General features: G+C 43.8%; 1 long non-coding RNA gene across 1 annotated transcript in view; it reads left to right on the top strand.

Moving 5' to 3' along the window:
• LOC146866077 (uncharacterized) overlaps positions 1 to 10,796 on the top strand; it is a 100,271-nt gene extending 89,475 nt beyond the window's left edge. The window contains exons 3-4 of the long non-coding RNA XR_014976757.1: positions 7,503 to 7,594; positions 10,729 to 10,796. This is a non-coding gene — a long non-coding RNA (uncharacterized LOC146866077). The remainder of the gene's footprint in view (positions 1 to 7,502; positions 7,595 to 10,728) is intronic.
• Positions 10,797 to 22,745: the final 11,949 nt, after the last annotated feature.

Raw genomic sequence — 22,745 nt, 5'->3', positions numbered from 1 at the left:
GTAAATCCCTTTCCATGGTAGGAATCAACAAGACATGGAAGAGCTATGAGGAAGTATTTGGGATTACGATACATAATCTGGGCATTAGGTGGAGAACTGTCCCCTGTTCAGGAGTGGTATTTTTTGGCCCCATTTATGGGAATGGGACAGAGGGTAATCGGCTGATTGTTTTAGAAAAATCTCTTGGCAATTCCTTCCTTCTATATATGCTTTTCCAAGTGTAATCTTGCCTGGTACATTTTCAGTTATATCCTGACACACAGACAGAGGTGGAACAAAAGCCTAAGGTGCCGATTACGATCCGGTAAAAAAATTCCCCGTACAACTCGTATCCAGTCTTTTTACCGTACGGATCGTACAAGTGCCGTACAAACTGCCAATTACGATTCGCATGGGAAAAAGTCCATACGAATCGCATTGGGAATTATTCCCCACACGTCCTCGGGTCGGAAAATGTGTCCGACAGGTCCACGGACGATTTACCGTACAAATGTGAAAAGTGAAGTCCGACCGCGGAATTACGATCCATCCCGTGCGTCCGATGTTACAACCGTATGGAAAAAACACCGTCCGCACCGAACTCCCATAGCAACCATGGAGACATGTGCCCGCATACGCGCCCAACACTCCCCCCAGCCCTCCTATGTACGAGTCGAATCCCCCCCAGCCCCCGTATGTACACGCCGACCCCCCCCCAGCCCCCGTATGTACGCGCCGACCCCCCCAGCCCCTGTATGTACGCACCGACCCCCCCAGCCCCCGTACGTTCGAGTCGTACCCCCACCCGTGTATGTACACCCGTGTACGTGTCGAACCCCCCGTGTATGTACACCCGTGTACGTTCGAGTCGTACCCCCACCCGTGTATGTACACCCGTGTACGTGTCGTACCCCCGTGTATATACACCCGTGTACGTGTCGTACCCCCGTGTATGTACACCCGTGTACGTTCGAGTCGTACCCCCACCCGTGTATGTACGGTGCGTACCCCCAGCGCGGGTGTACATACACGGGGGGTTCGACACGTACATGGGTGTACATACACGGGGGTACGACACGTACACGGGTGTACATACACGGGTGGGGGTACGACTCGAACGTACACGGGTGTACATACACGGGGGGGTTCGACACGTACACGGGTGTACATACACGGGGGGTACGACACGTACACGGGTGTACATACACGGGGGGTACGACACGTACACGGGTGTACATACATGGGTGGGGGTACGACTCGAACGTACACGGGTGTACATACACGGGGGGTTCGACATGTACACGGGTGTACATACACGGGGGTACGACACGTACACGGGTGTACATACACGGGTGGGGGTTCGACACATACACGGGTGTACATACACGGGGGGGTACGACACGTACACGGGTGTACATACACGGGTGGGGTACGACTCGAACGTACGGGGGCTGGGGGGGGTTCGGCGCGTACATACGGGGGCTGGGGGGGGTCGGCGCATACATACAGGGGCTGGGGGGGGGTACGGCGCGTACCGGGCCACCTACTCTGGTCGTTTCGCGGCGTACTTCGCTTTTCTGGCACTTTTTGGGTGCCGTGAAAATATTGCCGTCCGGACTGCTGCCGGTTCGAATCGTACTTCCTGGGTCGTGAAACGCTGCCTTGAAGCGTCCCGACGTCACGTCGCAGCATTCCCGGATCACATTCGTATGTATATTTTCGTCGGTCGGTGTTTTTTACGATTCGTACGGAAATGGGGTTTCCGTGCGAATCGTAATAACATGTTTGTAAAGTTTTACAACCGGGTACGAGTCGGACGGAGAAAACGCTCCGACCGACGGTTCGTACCCGGTTTTTACCGGATCGTAATCGGCACCTAAATTGTTCTCTAAAGGTGGCAGTGTAAAGACACGTTTGGTCAGCTGATGCTCCATTAAGACTTTTTTTTTGTATGTTTCTTTAGTTGCATTTTAACAAGATTGACAGCGTAGAGAACTTTTCATAGTAAAATTATTGCTCATTCCCGCCGCAACCCCCCCCTCATGGGTTCCAACATTAAATCAATCTCCAGAAACACAATCGGAGACAGGAGCTGGACAACATACCGGTGTGAACATATTTCTTACAGTTATACCCCGGTCAAGAGGGTTATTAATACACCCATGGTATTAAATCATGTATTTTCTAATCGCAGTCTGATTCTAGGACAATTTTGCTAAATTTTGTGCAATATGCATTTAATCTGTCGTGGTGCCCTCTAAGAGTGTGCCAATGCCTGTGCCATTATCCCCCAGGAAAGCAGGTAATCTGCCACTGCCACCCTATGATCTTGTCTCGTCCGTCGCATATGGGCCTCCCCCCGCACCCTCCAATTCCAGCCCTCTCCAAGCCTGCATTGTAGGAGGCTTGGCACTCAACCAACCAATTGCAATGCGCCTCTTGGCCACTATAAGGCTTAGAACGGCAAACCTTCTGCTTGGTTTCTTTTGGGTATTTTCCGGTATCAGACCTAACAGACATTACTTGATATTAGAAGGAATCTTCCACCCTGTGATGAAGTTAATGAGGGGTAGCGCCTCCACCCAATACATTGTGATAATGCTCCATTAAGAGCTGCAAAAAGCCCCAGGTGTGAACATTGGAAGAGATAAAATACATTTCCTGATTCTTCGGATTGCTGACAAAAATTGTGACAATAAGAACAACCTATTAGTCACTTGGAACTCATAAATAAAACAGCAGGGACAGTGTGCTTAAACATACTTGATGCACCAAATAGGTTGATATATAAAATACTGACAGAGGGGAAGTTAGCAAACAGTGAGAAAACATCCTGTATGGATGTTTAACATTAATTGAAGAAGAGGGGTAGCCAAAGATACATTTGATAGCTTTCACCTGAACTGCATCACTTAAGGCCTGATTATGATGGCGGTCGGACGACTGCAATCCTGTTGGGAATGGAACCGTCCGAGTAGCTGTTGGCGGTCCCGCTACAGGTATTACGATGCGACCGCCTTCAAGGCAGTCACACTGTGCATATTTTGTATTGCGGCGCAAAACAAAAAAAACACATTTTGCATATCCCTGCACTATGTGGCAGGCACCATGTGCAGGGATAAGTAGGGGGGCATGGTAGGTGCCCCCCAGGGCCCATATCAGAGGGCCAGGGTAGCCCACTACGGGCCCCCTAGTCACTTTCCGCCTGCCTTTTCATGACAGGTTAACCGCCATAAAACAGATGGCGGAAAGGGAGATTGTAATCCCTCCGGCGGTGGCTGAGCAGGCACTGCCACTGTTGTAGGGATCGCAGTCCCTCTGAGGGTCCTACGAGCTCAAGGAACCCGTCGGATACGTGGTAGTCGGTCTCTCCGCCCGCCTTCCATCTGCCTGCCATCATAATGTGGCAGGCGGTCAAGCAGGGTCCGATGGCGGTGAGACCGCCACCTACGGCCTGATGGTGGTAGACCCTCCGCCATCATAATCAGGCTCATAGTACTTTATTAGCCAGTTGCCCTACTGAAAGTTTGTTTTTTTCCTGACAATTCCAATTTTACTTTGAAGTTCAATCTGTTAATAGTTAAATGCGTTTTGCAGTGGCGGCTGGTGACTCTTGAAAGAGGTAGTGCGTAAAATTTGTTTCCAACTAAAAAGATGCTAGGGAGACTGACACAAGAGGGGTTGGAAGAGGTGGGGGATGCCCCTACAAGAACATCATTGTACAAAATTCACATAAAACTTTAAAGTATGAGAAGGAAAACAAGATTAGCGAAAATGACTGCCTTTGGCACTGACAAAGTCAGTAGGAGAAGTATATGCAAGCCTGTGGTACCAAGCTGTGATGGTGCAGAGGAGCGAGAAAAGAATTATCAGCGCTATATTAAACACTATAAAATAAACGATGGAATACATTCAGGCTTGCACACCAATTCATCAAACTTCTACTTGCTATCCACTACTTGAGACGTATTACAAGACTGATTCAGGCATGTGTTACAAAGGCAGGAGAGTGGAGTGACTAACAAGCATTTGCGGAAAAGGGCTTTTTAAAAAAAAAAAAAAAAATCAACAAAAAATACCAGCTTACAACCTCCATGCAGAGTAATGAAGCTACTTCATTTAGTGGTGCCAAAATAGAAAAGAGTATGGTCTCTGCATTCACTAGGCAGGGAAATGTAAGCATGGGTCCTTTACATGCCGTTTTCACTGTAATATTTATAGTCCCATTTAACCTTAAACTTTTCTTACCAGCATTATTTGACATTCGTTTATGCCTGTTCATGTTTTTCAGGCAGTGCATTTTTTTTGTACATGTTGCTATAGAACTTTTTTAGTGATGATGGCTACTAGTGCAATGGACGTTGGAATTAAATCATTGTTCAGGCTCTGCTACTAAAATAATGGGCCATGAAGCAACTAAGGGCAGTTTGTCAATGCTGGGGTGAGTCAAATCAGCTGGTGTTGTTACAAAAAAGTTACCAGTGCGCTTTAAAACAAGCACACAATGCCAGCTCTATTAAAACATATACTGGCACATGCATCAACAATGCCATTTGCGATTCCTTAATAGCGAAAAATAAGGATTCGCTAATAAGGAATAGCAAAAGGCTATGCATGTAGAATTCGCTTACAAAATAGCGAATCCTAAACATTCCTTAATTGCTACTCGCAAATTGCGAGTCGCAATTAAGGAATACCTCCCCATTGATTCCTATGGGCCTAGAGGCCCATAGGAATGAATAGGAAGACTTTCCCAATTTGCTAATCTCTATTAGAGAATCGCAAATTGCTCATGCTATTTCAAGGGTGCCAGGGTGTCAAAAAGACACCCTGTTGCACCCCTGAAATCTGCATATGAATACATCTTGCACACACACATGCCCCAAGGGCATGTGTGTGTGTAAAATGGAACTTTGAAAAAATGCACTTTAGTGCATTTTTCAAAGTTTTTGCAAATTACCATGAAGTTCAACTTCATGGTAATTTGCTCCCCCTATTAGCGAAATCGCTAATTTTTAGACTTTCATGCATTGCATTTAAGGAATCTCAATTTGGGATTCCTTAAATGCAATAGCAATTTAAGGAATCGCAATTTAGAGATTCCTTAAATTGCGATTTTTTGCATTTGGGATGATGCATCCCAAATGCAAAAATCCCAGTCGCAAAGGGGCAGATTCTGAGAATCTGCCCGTTTGCGACTGGCTTTTGCTTTGATGCATATGGGCCATAGTTCTTCTGAAATACTTCTCATTTGGTGGTTTGGGCATTGGGGTAAAATACGGGTCTCTTAGGTACTTTGATGGTGAAATGTTTTTAATTTCTACGCGTGGCCACTTGCACGTCATCCCAAAGCAGTTTAAAAGTGAAATTTGGGAAGGCCACAGAGACGTATTGGGTGGTTCAATCTTCACCTGATTGTGGCGCAAAGAAGACATGCATGATCACGTGTTTAACCTGACTTCACGATAGGTCATTATTTAACTTAGGTCACGTAATTTATGTAAGACGAAGTAAGAAAAACAGTTTGAGGAACGTATTAAGTTCAGACCTAAATGTATCGGAGCGTTTTACTTGAGAATGAATCACACTACACAAGGTCAGGTTAATATTTTTAAAGTGATTTTGCACAGAATTACAGAATGCCGAGACTCAAACCCGGTTGGTCAGTTCAAAGGTTGGCGGCTCTGGCCTTAAGTCCACATCCTCTCCATACACTCTTGCAATTTAATTTGAAGGGCCTTATCATACAGAGGTCTCTTTTTCCTTGTCAAATAGTTCATCAGTTCCCGTGTACACACAGAGAGACAGGCACACATTCATTTCTAAATGCACACACTCTCAAACTGTCACACAGATCAGCACATCATCCTTGGCCTTCGTGCATGGTACCCTGCTCCTGCTGTATGGTAGACAGTCGCGGCTCGCACTCCAATACTCGCGGGGGGGAGTGTTAGGGGTTGCGCGCGGCGCGGGGAGATTAAAATAAAGCACCATTATGAAGAAAACTAAACTTACCGGATCCGCGCCGCCTCTGCGAGTCCTCCTGGGCCGGGGTCCGACTCCCGCGTTGGCGCCTTGGCAAGTACCGCCTGCTCTCAGCCAATCCAGACGCTGCTCCAGCAGCAGCGCCAGGATTGGCTTGAGCAGTAGTGCGCATGTTCTGTTTAGGGCTTAAAAATGTTTGCGACCAGCCCGAATATGTGCACTAGGCTGCTCATTAGAAGAGCGGCATGGAACAACCCTCGCTCTTCTAATGAGCAGCCTAGTGTGCGCATGTTCAGGGCTGGTCACAAAATGTTTAAGTCCAAAACAGAACATGCGCCGACCACCTGTTATACGAGTGGAATCTGTGGATGTCAATCAGACACTGTGACTTGCAGCTGAACTCCTGTAGTGCTGCCCGCCCCCTTCTAAGCCGACAGCCTCCGGCTCTGTTCTGGCGGCCTGGGAATTGGATCTCTAGCTCTGACTCTCTCACTCACACAATGCAATCCCTGGAATTGCATTGTGTGAGTGAGAAAGTCAGAGTTAGAGAGTGACGGCAACGCTCGGTGGGGCAACGCCCTAATGGACGCACCGCCCCTGGCATTTTGTACTTCTTTCTATACTCTTGCTGATGTTGCCCTCAGGATGATTGTACACCTTAATGTGATTTATACGTAAATGTGAATTCTTGCTTACCAATGTGTTTTGGCATCTAAATGATGCTGGTGCCATGCACCACTGCAAGCTTGGGGACTAAAAAGAGAGCACTGGTATTGGGGGCACATAAAAAGGAAGGTAATACAGAGAGGATACCCATGTACCTAATAATAAAAAGAAAAAAGCAACATAAAAAGAAGTCCTAAGTTAGGTGGGCCCATAAAGTGAGGGAAAGAACATGTCTTGCCTCTTGTTGCCCTCACACACCCCGAAAGGTGTCATGCTTCATCATCGGGCATGTGCTCCTCGTTGGGCCGTCGCTGCAATTCCCAACGGGTCCCCCGAAGGGTCACTTTGTCGGAGATCTTTTGAGGCATGCCGGATGGTGCATGAGGGTGGTTGTTAACAGAGGGATCTCTTGATGAAGATCAGTGATCTCGCTTTCAAACAGAATATGTCATCCCTATGATGACGGGTGGACACCAAATTGGGTGGAGGTTCTGTTCCACTCTCTAAAGTTTCAGCTCTATTACTCTCTATACGGGACGCTGGGGATTAGTTGTCCCCTTTTGGCGCATGCGCGTTTGCGGTCAGTTTCTGCACGCATGCGCGTTTGCACTGCATCATTTGGCACACCCTGTAAGGAGGAGTGTCTCAGGCATCTACGAGCATTTCTATTTTAAGCCGCCGTCCCGCTGCCTCTATTTCAACTCTGGCTTGGCAGTTGGACGCGGCGGGCGGAAGGGCACTGTCATCTCTTTTAAGAGTTAGTACTTTACGGATAATGGGGAGCAGGTAACGGGACTTTTCTGTATTTTATGTAATGAGTACTTCCAGCTTTTAACTGTGTTCACTTTGGTAATGTTTGTTTTCTCCATTAGGCCGATAAGGTGTGGGCGTTTAACGCTAATTGCCATTGGAGCTACCCTCGCTTTCACGGGAAGCAAGAACACCATGCTGGAAATTTACTTTGGTAATGTTTGTTTTCTCCATTAGCCCGATAAGGTGTGGGCGTTTAACACTAATTGCCATTGGAGCTACCCTCGCTTTCACGGGAAGCAAGAACACCATGCTGGAAATTTACTTTTACGTTTAAAACGTTGGACCCTGATCCTTCTGATTTATAGTGAGTACAGGGGTTTCTCACACGTGGTTGTGTAGTATTTTTACTATTAGGGGTGTATTACACCATGCCTACAATACAATCTTTATGATAAGTAGAACCGCCACTATACACCTTCCTGTGCTTAGTTTATTGAGGGAGTTCCCTATTCCCTACTATGTCTCGTTCTTTCTCTTTTTCTTTTTCTTTAACATTGGTATGTGGTGCACACGATTGTGGCACACTACGTTGCATTAAGCTAGTCTAATGCTCGTCCTATGTATTCTTTTTATCATTTTTAATTTTCTTGTCCTAGGTATTGATCAGGAGCAGCATAATGGCCCGCCCTGAAATGCATTCTGGGTATTTATCTTTGACTCTTTTTAATTCACGTGCACTTCACTATTTTTTCCTATATCCTGGTCCCGAAGAAGCGCCAATGACCTTAGCGGCGACAGCGGCGCGAAACATGTTGGCCGTTTTTATGATACTTAGGCATATTGTGCCATTTGGGATGATACTCTTATTGAGAGTTTTTATACTGCCAAGAGGGTCATTAGATCACTACAACCTTTAGGAGGTTACCCCTTGTCAGTTTTAACTCACTATGCACGCAATTTTTGTTACCCCTATAAAGGACCCACCCCACACACCCTCATGCACCATCCGGCATGCCTCAAAAGATCTCCGACAAAGTAACCCTTCGGGGGACCCGTTGGGAATTGCAGCGCCGGCCTAACGAGGAGCACATGCCCGGTGATGAAGCATGACACCTTTCGGGGTGTGTGAGGGCAACAAGAGGCAAGACATGTTCTTTCCCTCACTTTATGGGCCCACCTAACTTAGGACTTCTTTTTATGTTGCTTTTTTCTTTTTGTTATTAGGTACATGGGTAACTTTTTTGACCCTGCCTTGGAACAGTGTCCTCTTTTTGTTGGTATGTAATTTTGGGAGCATGGACACTGGACCATTAATTGGCTCCCCGGTCCCCTTTCTTCTGTTTTTGATATAATACAGAGAGGCGACATACATAGGCTGTGCATGCTTTTGTTTATATGCAACATCACATTAAAGTCAGACCTACTGGCTTTGCCAGTGCCTGTTGCTTCTGGCAGTCATTCCTCTGCGGTGGCCAAACACGCTCGATTGTGCTTTTGGGTCTTATTAAACGTTGTCAATAGCCCTCTTTATTTTGTGTATTTTCAACAGGTTCACACAAGTGTACCTTCACTTTCTCGATAGACTATATGGGTGGTATAAGTGCAAAATCCTCCCGAAATGAAAATACATTTTAGAAAATTCACATACCTCAGTGGTTGGATACCACCTTACAAAGACTGCAATTTCAGTAGGACTGGACAATTGTCTGCAAAAATATTTGTTCAAGACAGAGGTTCTAGGATGAGTCTGTTGTGGATCTGTAGAAGTTTAGTTACTGTTCCCCCATAACATTTCAAATGGAAATTAACTATTAATTTGCAATGCAAACAGTTGGGAACTGAGGCTTTTATAAAGGGGTATGAGAAATTCCAAACGCATCTAAGTGTTTGAAGTATCACTGTTTTGAATAGCAAAGAGTTCTCAATTTCTCCCATGTGATAGCATTTGGTCTTCCATAATATTCCATAGCATTTGAGTTACAAAACCAACCCTTGTGTGACACCCTGATATTCCAAGAATGAATGAAGTTCTGCCATAGTGCATCGTCCGTGTCCTTGCAGTGGGCATCTCTCGGATCAACTAATGCAATGATATGGAAAACTCCATAGAGCAGAAATCATGCGGTCTACCTAATTCTTTACTTGAAGCATACAGACTATAGCTTGCCCATAGTAATACCTCTTAACTGTCTACTGATCAAGCAGTCAGCCAAATGCAAACATATATGCCTTGTGCATAAGGCACCCAATATCTGATAACCAACTTACCTTTCAAACCTGATGACCACATGGAGTTTGGCCAGGCACCGTAGGTAACTACTCCTAACTAAATTCTCCATCCACCTGGTGGAATACACATGTTTTAGGAACAGTACGCCTAGGGTACAGGCCTCCTTCAGGGCTTCAGACTACATTGCAGCTGAAAATCTATATGAGGACTACATTACAAATTACATTTATCGGAAAATGCAAATTTCTGCTTCTTTATCTAATCTACTGATCTTCTGGTGCGCTCCAATTCCCCGCCTTGCGCAAGTACTTTTACCTGGTTTCTGTGCAGGGTTTCAATTTTATTAGGACATGCAGATGCACTTATATCACATTTGTTATGTGTCCCACTGTCAGACTAACCATGCGTTCTTACCTTGAGTCCGCAAGGTTGAGTTTCGCAGAGGCGTTATGGACCAACTTCCCAGTACCCTACCTTATAACCTGTGTAACTGGCAATTCACTAGGGATACGTAGTAGAGTTCAGGGAGGAGGGCCGGATACTGGACGCTTGACGACTCTTTGTTGTCGACTTGCGAGGCAACAAGAACTAGCTTTCAGTATTTTTTATTTGACATTTTGGCATTAGTCCCTCCCTTAACATGTATGCATTTCCTTCGTGGAAGTAAAATGTCCTACCTGCGATCTAAAGACGTTTTGCGCAACATCCAGTTGTTCTTGTTGTAATGGATGGAGTTCTGTAACAGTGTTAGTGTGGCGTAATTCACTTCACTAAGCTCTTCAATGATAGTTGCGCTATAACAATAAATATCATACAGTTTGTACCTATAGATGCATGACAACACAGGCACTTGTTATGTCACTTTCACTGTGGTACTTACTAACTAGACTGAGTTCAGGTTCCTGTATCCACTACTAAATCTAAAGTTAGAGTAAGTAAGACAAATACAAATTCTACAACTTCACAACACAAAGCATTAAGACACAACATCACTATTATTGTTCTTAATTTTCTATGTAGATAAGTCTCTTGTAACATGCTCATTCTTTCTTGCGATGGGTGCCATAAAAATTAAGCATGGCACTTAGCTTTCTTTCTGTTGTTTTTTTCCCCAGGTCTGAGTCCTGATGAAAACCGGAATCAAGGATCGATGAGGAAGACCGCCGCACCAGCTTTCAGGTAAACGTTCTTGAATTCAGCATCCCTGGATACCAACTCTGTTGACAACCGGAAGGCTAAGCACCTTCCAGAACTGGGTGTGGCCTTAAATAGTCTTGCCACACCCAAGATGGCTGCCACGCCGATGCACGTACAGCGTAATGCGGTGTTATTAAGGGTCATTCCTTACCTGCTGTGCTCAAGAGCATACGCGTCTGACTTGATCGGTTTCAAGTTCAGTAAGCGTTTCATTTTCCTTAACTTAGTCTCTACTTTTGCTCATAAGCACTTATAACTGGAATACCAAAATGTGTGTTACTGGCAAAGTGTACCAATTGTAAATTGTTAGACAAAAATGTTCATGACAAGAATCTCTAATCATAGATCATAATACAAACAAAGCGCTATTCACAATATAAACACTTACACAAAACGGTCTACTGGTTGCATGGGACAGGGGTGGGTTTTTATTGGGATGAACTGATCATAGGGATTTATGAATCCCTTTGATTAATTGTTCCTGGCACTGCTCTATATTCTAGATGGGCAATCATGACAATCACACAGTAATTAGATTTCATCAGCGAGAGCCAAAGTTTCTCAAACATGTAAATAAACAAAGAGGGCGTTCCAACATGAAAGAACAGCTTCCAAAGGACCAGGACCAGATGTACTAATGCATTTTGTGGTCACAAAGTGTCTGATTTGCAAACTCAGACCATTAGTGACCACAAAGTAGCAAATTGTTATATACCAAACCCAAATTGTGATTGGGGAACACGTTACCAAATCGCAATTTGAGTTTGCAACTACATACCAAAATGCTATTTGCAAGGGCATGCTTAGGGCTTCCCTTCTAAATACCGATTCACAATGTGATTTATAAATGCTTTGCAAGTGAAATATGTTTGCAAAAATGTATTTTTACCAACTACTAAAAAACATAGTGGTAACCTATTCGCAAATCGAAAGGCTTCCCAAGGGGCCTCTTCCCCTTTGTGAATGTTGAACAAAACATTTCTTAAGCTAGGATCACTGCCTAATCTTAAAAAAAGTTTGTAAAATGTTTAATTTTTTTTATACAGCATCTCATTTTCCTGTAAGGAAAACAGGCTTTTATTAATAAAATTATTTATTTATTCAAAAGCAATAACCGAAATGGTGATCTTATGCTATTTATGCTATTTGCTATTACTTTTGAGTAACTGTACACTAGAAAACCAGAATAACCAAAAGAAATAAGTTACTCAAAAGTGTAAGAGTAAACGTACATGTGTAGATTTACGTATGTGTATGTTAACCTTTGTGATTAGCCATCCAAATATTTTTTCAGCAATGAGTCCTTAATATGACGACAATCTTAAAATGAAAATCTTGGAAATATCATACCTCAGATTAAAAAAGAAAGAATAATTATGGAAATAGCAGATGACAATAAAAGCTGCAATTTGGAGTCATCGAGGAATCTAGTGTTGTTCCTGTTAAAATATACAGAGATTGACCGTGCCACACTACTTGAGCAAATAGATAAACTCAATGAGGAGATTGAGAACATTGAGAAGTCAGAAGCAAACCAAAAAGAAACTGAGAAAATGCGCAAGGAGATGATAGTGCGCCTAAAAAAAGAAGAAGGAAAAATAAAAGAAATAAAAGTGTAAAATTCTTGCGGGATAAAAATGATTATGAACTGGGACAAATTTTTACATTTTCAAAAAAATATGATTCTATACGACGTACTAAATTGAATGCAACTGATGGCGAAAGACCGAGCACATCACACAGTAACAAGCAACCACTGCTGGCATCAAATTCCGATTTAAGTTCCGCTCCGGACAGCGGATCGGATTCGGAATTGAGGAACAAGGAAGACAATCCCGCTCAAAATATACAAGCACCTGGGGAGGAAATCATTTTTTTATGGATGGACAGGAGGCAGACTCTGCGCCCAAACGTCCAAGCAAGCAAATTTCAAACCACCGAAACTACAAGCGCAGGCAGAGGCGCAAAGCAAGGCTTAAACACGGTAAATCCCAGGTAACAAGCCAGGACACAAAGGTAATAGCCAGTAAAGAACAGAATAAAACCATCATGAACTTGGTGAATATCAATCTAACGAAGGCGGAAGAAGAAATACTGAGTCTGGGCTTATGATTATCCTATTGCCCAGAAAGCAATTTTAATTATTCCAGGACTAGGATGGATGTCTATCGGTGTGTTAGGAAACTTAAACTTAAAAAATATAATTTGTTACAGGATAAAGATACAGACAAGGAAAAATCTGTAGCCGGTGGTGGAGCTACAACAACACAAGATATCGCGGCTCTTGATACATCTCTATTAACGACCCTGAATTAACTATGGACTGAGGGAAATTTACAGCTACTCAGGACATAGGGAACAGCACTGATGGGGGCAATACCGCATCCATTAAGACACCTAGTGAAATAATAATGCCTTCGCCATTCAGGGCCAAATCAACCTTTACACCAATAAGCCCAAGGGATTCAATAGATGTCTTCAATGAACATGATACAACTGAAATAAAACAACTAAATTAAAAAGTAAAAAACACGAAAGACCAATACAAAAAACGAAATATGGAATATCATGTACTCATGAAAAAATTGGAAAAATATACCTCAATAGTAATGCGAAACTCTGACAAAGGGGGCAATATTGTGATATGGAATAAAGCAGAATACACAAGAGGCCCTATCTCAATTAAATGATTCCAAATGCTATATCAGACGAAATGGAACAGAACTGAAGGAGATATACCAAGCATACTATACTAAATTGTCATAGCGGGTTAATAACGAACAATGAATACAAGTTCCTAAAAAATGACTATCCTATAACACCATCAATATACTTCATCCTAAAAAAACACAAAGACAGAAACAAACCACCAGGTTGACCGATTATTTTGGCGCGTGGGAGCCTTTTGGAACACACATCTCAATATGTGGATTTTTATTTTCAAAACCATGTGCAAGCTTTAGCTTCATATGTAAGAGACACCAGTGATTTTTTGTACAAATTGAAGGATCTTGAATGGCAAAATGACTATATGATGATGGCGTTGGATGTCACATCATTATACACCAGTATCAGACACTCTGATGGTATTAAAGCACTGCAGTACTATTTAACATCTGAATTGGGTGGTTTGACAGACCACAGTAAAATGGTGATTAACCCCTTCGCTGCTAGGCCTTTTCCCCTCCTGTGCTAAGCCTTTTTTGGGCTATTTGGGGTAGTGCGCGCTTAGGCCCCTGTAACTTTTTCACCACATTAGGTATCCATGCCAAATTTGCGTCCTTTTCTTCCAACATCATGCAGATTCTAAAGGTACCCAGGGTTTGTGGATTCTCCTAGAGGGTTCCCAGAAATTAGTCAAAATACAGCAAAATGTTGTTTTTTTTGTGAAAAATGGGGAAAAGTGGCTGCAAATGAAAGCGTCTGGGTTTTTCTCTGCAAATGATATCAAAAAAGGGTTTGTGGGGCTGAAATCACAATTTTTCCAGCTTTTAGGAAATGACAGATTTTTGTCAGAAATCCAACTTTTTTTACACAGTTTTGACATTTTTCTGGGACATACCCTATTTTTGCAATTTTTTGTGCTTTCAACCTCCTTCCAGATAATGGTAGAAATGGGTAGAAAAGCAATAATGGATCTTGGAAAGCTATACATTTTTGTAAAGTAGACAAAATTCTGAATTCAGCAAGGGGTCATTTGTGTAGATCCATCAAGGTTTCTTTATAGAAACTAACAGTTAAATATAGAAACAATTTAAAATTAGTTGAAAAATGCAGCCTTTTGTGTCAACGTTTTCACCTGTAACTTCTTTTAATTATGACATCTCTTAGAAAGCAATGTACCGTTACATCCGATGGACATTCCTGGTTGTGGGGATATATAGGACTTGTAGGTTCACCAAGAGCCCAACGAACCCAGAGTAAAAAACTGAGCAGCATTTTGTAATGGTTTTTTTTTTTTAGTTCCGGGTATATAGCAATTATAGTGTGAAAATGTATACATGGAAAAATTGGTATGAAAGACACCTATGTATTTCTGAAATGGGAACAAATTACAGAGTTTAGAAACAGTGCATATTTGCACCTTTTCGTAATTGGGAATACTCATACTTGCATGACAATTATTGGTCATTTTTCAAAATGACTTATTTTTTTACACAATGTCTTTCATTTGGAAGGGAGAAATGCATAAAAAATCAATAGGTAATAACAGTTGCTTTACAAATCTGAACTACCCGAAGTCTCCCGATAAAAATGGTACTTCACTTGTGTGGGTAGGCATAGTGCCCACGACAGGAAGTGGCTCAAAACCTAAGGTGAACACACCACATTTTCACACAAAAAATTTACACATTTTTTGCGAAGAGTCTAGCTGTAGTTTTTGAACCCTAGCTCTGCCGGCACCTAGGGAAACCTAGCAAACCTATACATTTTTGAAAACTAGACACCCAGGGGAATCCAGGATGGGGTGACTTGAGTGCCTCCCACCATGGTCTGTTACCCAGAATCCCTTGCAAACGTAAAAAATTGACAAAAAAAACACATTTTCCCCACATTTCTGTGATGGAAAGTTCTGGAATCTGCATGGATCCACAAATTTCCACCCACCCCGCGTTCCTCAAAGTCCTACGAGAAAAATGGTACCTCACTTGTGCGGGTCGGCCTAGTGCCCGCGACAGGGAACGGCGCAAAACGCAACGTGGTCACACCACAATTTTGCAGTGAAAAATGACCCTTTTTTGGCAAAGTGACTAGCTGTAGTTTTTTAACCCTAGCCCTGCCGGCACCTAGGGAAACCTAGCAAACCTATACATTTTTGAAAACTAGACACCCAGGGGAATCCAGGATGGGGTGACTTGAGTGCCTCCCACCATGGTCTGTTACCCAGAATCCCTTGCAAACGTAAAAAAGTGACAAAAAAACACATTTTCCCCACATTTCTGTGATGGAAAGTTCCAGAATCTGCGTGGATCCACAAATTTCCACCCACCCCGCGTTCCCCAAAGTCCTACGAGAAAAATGGTACCTCACTTGTGCGGGTCGGCCTAGTGCCCGCGACAGGAAACGGCGCAAAACGCAACGTGGTCACACCTCAATTTTGCAGTGAAAAATGACCCTTTTTTGGCAAAGTGACTAGCTGTAGTTTTCGAACCCTAGTTCTGCCTGCACATAAGGAAACCTACCAAACCCACACATTTCTGAAAACTAGACACCCGGCGGCTTCCAGGGAGGTATGGCTTGCGTGGATCCCCCAACGTTTCCTTACCCAGAATCCCCTGCAAACCTCAATTTTAGCTGGAAAAATCACTTTTTTCAAACATTTTGGTGTGGGAAAGTTGTGGCATCACCGGGCTCACACAAATTTACCACCACCCAGTGTTCCCCCAGGTCTCCCGGTAAAAATGGTGCCTCACTTGTGTGGGAGGCCCAAGTACCCGCGGCAGGCAAGCGCCCAAAACGTTGTGAGGCGAAATCCACATTGCCTATCAAAACAATGTTTGGGCCCTTGCCTGCCGCGGGTACTTGGGCCTCCCACACAAGTGAGGCACCATTTTTACCAGGAGACCTGGGGGAACGCTGGGTGGTGGTAAATTTGTGTGAGCCCAGTGATGCCACAACTTTCCCACACCAAAATGTGTGAAAAAAGTGATTTTTTTCAGCTAGAATTGAGGTTTGCAGGGGATTCTGGGTAAGGAAACGTTGGGGTATCTACGCAAGCCATACCTCCCTGGAAGCCGCCGGGTGTCTAGTTTTCATAAATGCGTGGGTTTGGTAGGTTTCCCTAGATGGCCGCCGAGCACCGGGCCAAAAACCCAAGTGACCCCCCTTGCAAAACCAGGTGGTTTTGCGATAGGCCATTTTGATGTCGCCTCACTACGTTTTGGGCCCTTGCCTGCCGCGGGTACTTGGGCCTCCCACACAAGTGAGGCACCGTTTTTACCGGGAGACCTGGGGGAACGCTGGGTGGTGGTAAATTTGTGTGAGCCCGGTGATGCCACAACTTTCCCACACCAAAATGTTTGAAAAAAGTGATTTTTCCAGCTAAAATTGAGGTTTGCAGGGGATTCTGGGTAAGGAAACGTTGGGGGATCCACGCAAGCCATACCTCCCTGGAAGCCGCCGGGTGTCTAGTTTTCAGAAATGTGTGGGTGTGGTAGGTTTCCCTATGTGATGGCTGCGCTAGGGCCCTAAATCCACAGGAAGGCATATTGCTAAAAACAACTCTGTGCCTAGATGACTTTCTGCCACCCGGGGGGGGCATCGGGGGGGGGAGGGCAATGCCCCGATATGCCCCCAAGGGGGGCAGAAACACTGTGGCTATTTTTTGGGGGGTGGGGGCATTGGTATGCCCATTCTGGGCAGCCCCCACCCCCACACATAAAAAAAGCCAGCATAATCGTTGGCGTCCAGTGGGCTTTTTGCCCCCCAAGGGGGGGCAGAAAGTCCACTAGATGCCAGGAATTTTTTTGTGCAAATTTTAATTAGGGTGGGGGCTGTTCAAAACGGACATGCCAATGCCCCCACCCTAATTAAAATTTTCCCCGAAAAATCTCTGGCGTCTAGTAGGCTTTTTGCCCCCCGGGGGGGCAGATTGGGGGTTACTGCCCCATCTCTCCCCCACGGGGGGCAGGAAGGCTGTAACTTTTGCAGGGAGGGGGTGGGGGCATGGCCATGTCAGTTTTGGCCAACCCCCAAACTAATTAAAATTTGCCCCAAAATAATCCCTGGCGTCTAGTGGGCTTTTTACCCCTCCAACAGGGCAGATTGGGGGCTGATGCCCCCATCTGCCCCACAGAGGAGGCAAAGTCCACTAGACGCCAGGGAGTTTTTGGGGCAAATTTTAATTAGGGTGGGGGCTGCCAAAAACAGGTATGCCAATGCCTCCACCCTAATTAAAATTTGCCCCAAAAATCCTTGGTGTCTAGTGGGCATTTTGCCCCCCGGGGTGGCTAACTGGGGGCTACTGTCCCATCTACCCCCCAGGGGGGCAGGAAGGCTGTAATTTTTGTGGGGGTGGGGGCATGGACATGCCCTTTTTGGGACCCCCCACCCTAATACAAATTTGCCCCAAAAAAATCCTTGGCGTCTAGTGGGCTTTTTGCCCCCCCGGTGGGGCAGATTGGCAGCTAAAGCCCCCATCTGCCCCCAGGGGGAGCAGAAAGTCCATTATATGCCAGGGAGGTTTTTGGGCAAATTTTTATTAGGTTGGGGGCTGCCCAAAACGGGCATGCCAATGTCCCCACCCTAATTAAAATTTGCCTAAAAAATCCCTGGCGTCTAGTGGGCTTTTTGCCCCCCTGGTGGGGCAGATTGAGGGCTACAGCCCCATCTGCCCCACAGGGGAGCAGGAAGGCTGTTATTTTTGCGGGGGAGGGGGGTGGGGGCATGGGCATGCCCGTTTTGGGAGCCCCCACCCTAATTCAAATTTGCCCCAGAAAAACTCCCTGGCGTCTATTGGGTTTTTTTGCCCCCCGGCGGGGCAGATTGGGGGCTAATACCCCCATCTGCCCGCCAGGGGGGGGGGCAGAAAGTCCACAAGACACCAGGGAGTTTTTTGGGCAAATTTTAATTAGGGTGGGGGCTGCCCAAAATGGGCATGCCACTGCCCCCACCCTAATTAAAATTTGGCTAAAAAATCCCTGGTGTCTACAGGGCTTTTTGCCCCCCCGGGGGGGGCAGATTTGGGGCTAATGCCCCCATCTGCCCCCCGGGGGGGGGCAGAAAGGCTGTCATTTTTGCGGAGGGTGGGTGGGGCATGGGCTTGCCCATATTGGGCAGCCCCCACCACAAATTATAAGAAAAAATTAATCCCTGGCGTATAGCGGGCTTTCTGCCCCCCGGGGCAGAAAGGCTGTACATTATGCGGGGTGGGGGCATGGACATGCCCTTCATGGGCAGCCCCCACCCTAAAAAATGATGTGCGCAAAGTAAATATCCCTGGTGTCTAGTGGGCTTTTTGCCCCCCCCGGGGGGGGCAGATTGGGGGCTACTGCCCCAAAAATATTTGGGGGGGGGAGCAAAAGCCCTTGCCTAAGGTGCCGCTCCCCCCTCCCTGGTGTCTAGTGGGTGGATCCCTGCTTGGGGATCGCCCTCCTGGGGCGATCCCCAAGCAGGGATCCACTGGGGAGGGGTACCAATGGAAACGGAAGATTCTCCCCTTTCCAATGATACCTCTCCCGTCTTTCTACGTGCCCGGGGGGCTGAGATAGCCCCCTGAGCACATACAAAGTGAAACTGAAATGAGCTTAAAGGCTCATTTCAGTTTCGTTTTCTGTGCGATGAAGACAGCGCGACCTGCGCACTGATCTTCATTGCACAGAAACCAGGGAGGAGGCCTCGGGCGCTGGGGAAGCTCTTCCCCAGCTCTCAAGGTCAAAGGCATGAATTAGAAATCCCTCTGCTGTCTGCAGCAGAGGGATTTCGTGCCCCTGGCCTCATGACGGAATGGTTCCATCATGAGCACAGGGGCACCGATGCTCATGACGGAACCATTCCGTCATGAGCATCGAAAGGGTTAAGATGGTTGATTATTGTTTAACAAACAATGTATTTATGTTCAATAATTTGCACTATCAGCAGATAATGGGAGTAGCCATGGGAGCCAGCTTCTCCCCCAGCTATGCTTGCTTACACATGGGCTGGTGGGAGGAGCTGGTTCTGACCAAAGAACATGAGGATATTGTCAAAAACAACATAGTTATATGGCTATGTTACATAGATGACCTCTTTGTTGTCTGGAAAGGTACTGAACATGATGCATACAAATTTGTAAAATCTATCAATATCCATTCACTCAATCTGCAATTCACAGCTACTATTAGTAATACAACTGTGAATTTTTGGGACACAAAGATATACACTGAAAACAACAAAATTGAGACAAAGCTTTATCGCAAGGAAACAGCTGGAAATTCGACCTTACACAGTACCAGTGCTCACCCTAGACATCTCGTAAACAGCATTCCCTATGGGGAAATGCTGAGATTGAAGAGGGTTAATAGCAATCAAATATCATTAAAAGAGGCCCAGGAAGAATCCAAAATCAGATTTCTAGCAAGGGGTTACTCACTCAAAACAATTGAAGGGGCAATAACCAAATCCATGATACCAGAGAGATTAGATTGGATTAAACCCAAGTCCGAGACAAATGTGAGAAAACATCAAAATCTACAGATAAACAAAATCTCTGAAAACATGATTAAATCTGAAGAATTCTGGATTATCTTGGAATATAGTAAACAACATAGGGAGTTACGCAATATAATCATGCAAAATGTGCCCCTAATATTGAGTGACCCAGTGGTAGGACATACATTTTCACATAAAATCACCATCATGCACAAAAGAGCTAGATCTATGAGGGATAGATTGATGATAACAAATCCAGAGGTCATTGAAAATTGTAGCTGGCTTAAATCCCACAAAGGATTCTACAAGTGCAAAATGTGCAAAGCATGCCAATTGGGTACAAATAAAACCTCATACACAACACAATTCAGTCAGGAGGAGATTAAGATCACTAAGTTAATCACTTGCAAGACAGAAAATGTTATATATGTCCTAGTGTGTCCATGTGGGCTACAATATATAGGCAGCACTAAACTACAAGCCCACAAATGCATATTACAACACATCAGGGCTATAAATAACCAAGATAATACATACCCTGTGGCAAAACATTTTTGGGAGAATCACAACTCGAAAAGTCAGGACTTAAAATATTACGTAACCGACTCAGTGCCCCAGAGTAGACGAGGGGGCAATAGAGAGGCTAAACTGAGAAGGTTAGAGACAAGGTATATCCTTGAATTCGATTTGAAGTCTCCGGGAGAGCTGAACAACACTAAGCATATGTACACCTGCATATAAAATCACTTAGAAAACTGGAAATACAGCTGGTATATTTGAAAATGAATTTCAAACATAATGAATGTTAAGTATTTTGCACAGCCTGGTTTTTAATATGTTTTTTTAAAGATATTTATATGTTTATATGTATTTATATATTTATATATTTAATATTCAATATTTAAGAAGTGTGTGACTTAATTTACATGAAATCATGCTGCTATACTTATATTTATATTCATATTTATATTTATACACATATCAATAGTCAACAAACAATAGAGGCAAAATTATCTAAGAATTGGTTATGTTATGTTTACTCCAGAATCTAAACAAATTAGAGTATCAAATCTGAAAAGAAGGCATTAGTAAATGAACAACAGAAATATTAGCAGTATGGGCAAACAACGTTGAACGAACATTGTTGATATAAATACCAATAATATTAACAATGGTATAAATATTTGAAAAAATATGTAAGGATTTTGGTTTTTATATTAGTATTTAGCACTGGCACTTTATCTTTTACGGCACTATTTTGTACATAAGGACTGGACATAATGTATATAAATTCAAACAGTGAGATTAAACTTATTGTTATTGTCAACAACCTTGAGAACTTTGGTTTATTTAACCCCTTCGCTGCGGCGCGATTTCCGCCGCAGCGCTGGGGGGGTTAGGGGTGAGCGCGGCGCCGCCATGCTCATGACGGAACCACGCCGTCATGAGTCACGGGCGAGCTGTGCTCATGACGGCGTGGTTCCGTCACGACTCCGCCCACTTGCATTGATCGCCCGCACAGGCGGGGAATCAGTGCCGCGTGGGCGGAGTGGCAGCCAACGGCCGCAGCATGACGGAACCACTCCGTCATGGGCGCCCGTGGCTCATGACGGAGTGGTTCCGTCATGAGCATGCAAGGGGTTAATATTGTATCTTGTACAGAGATCCAATAGGTATTAGAAAGAAACAAATGTTTTCATTCATTGATTTCCTGCATTTATGCAATTATTCAGTCAATAATGTACATAATTCATCAACAATGAGCAATGTCACAGACCAATCGGGCAGTAATTAATTTTTACATACCGTGGTAACAGGTGGCTGAACCAGCTTGATTAACATGTCCATGAGATCTCATATAGGAATTTACTCTTGTTAAAGTTTTAAAGTCAAAACATGGGATCGATTTGTATTACAATAACAATAAGGGCAAATTTCTGTTACACATTTTTAAACAAACAGTTTTAAGGTTGTCTTTTACAAAATGTAAACGCATTGAAGCAATTATATAATGTCAAACACATCCAATAGTATATATTTCTTCTATGTCCATGACCACGTACAAATTCAAACCTATGACAGAGCACTTTGTCACTTTACATTTTTTTTTAAATGACCACAACGTTACCATGTGATCAAGACTCATAAGGAGTTGAAATGCGTAATGGCGGCATCAAGAAAATAAAGATTTAAAACTTGCACCTACTCTGTGGTCCGTGTCTGTGTGTGGCGAGGTAAAGCTGAGAATTCTGTGGATATTATATATATATATATATATATATATATATATATATATATATATATATATATATATATATATATATATATATATATATATATATATATATATATATGTATCCATATATATATATATATATATATATACACATATATATATATACATATATACATACTATAACTGCTGAATTTCTCTGGTTTTGTACGAGTGAAATATCAGCCTAACTATAACATCCCTGTAACATTTTGGCTTTTTCACTGAATTTCTAAGGTTTTTTAACTACAATGCCCCTGTAATATTACGTTTTTTCAGTGAATATATAAACCAATAAAAAACCAAAGGTTACAGGGGTGTTATAGTTAGGAACTAGAATTACAAAAACCTTTGAAGACGTTATAGTTAGGCTGGTATGACGATCGTGCCTTTTGCATGAAGTCTAAAATACATATAAACACACATACTACAGTATTTTACACACAAGGGGTTTCTTACAGTATTCTCTAAACTCGTGTTTTTCTAGTGAGTTTCGATAAAAACCATCTCTAAAACCAATTTTTTATTTTTGCT

Source organism: Triturus cristatus, chromosome 2_1 (assembly GCF_964204655.1).
Source record: "Triturus cristatus chromosome 2_1, aTriCri1.1, whole genome shotgun sequence".
Lineage (NCBI taxonomy): Eukaryota > Metazoa > Chordata > Amphibia > Caudata > Salamandridae > Triturus > Triturus cristatus.
This window is presented reverse-complemented; position numbering and strand designations above follow the sequence as displayed.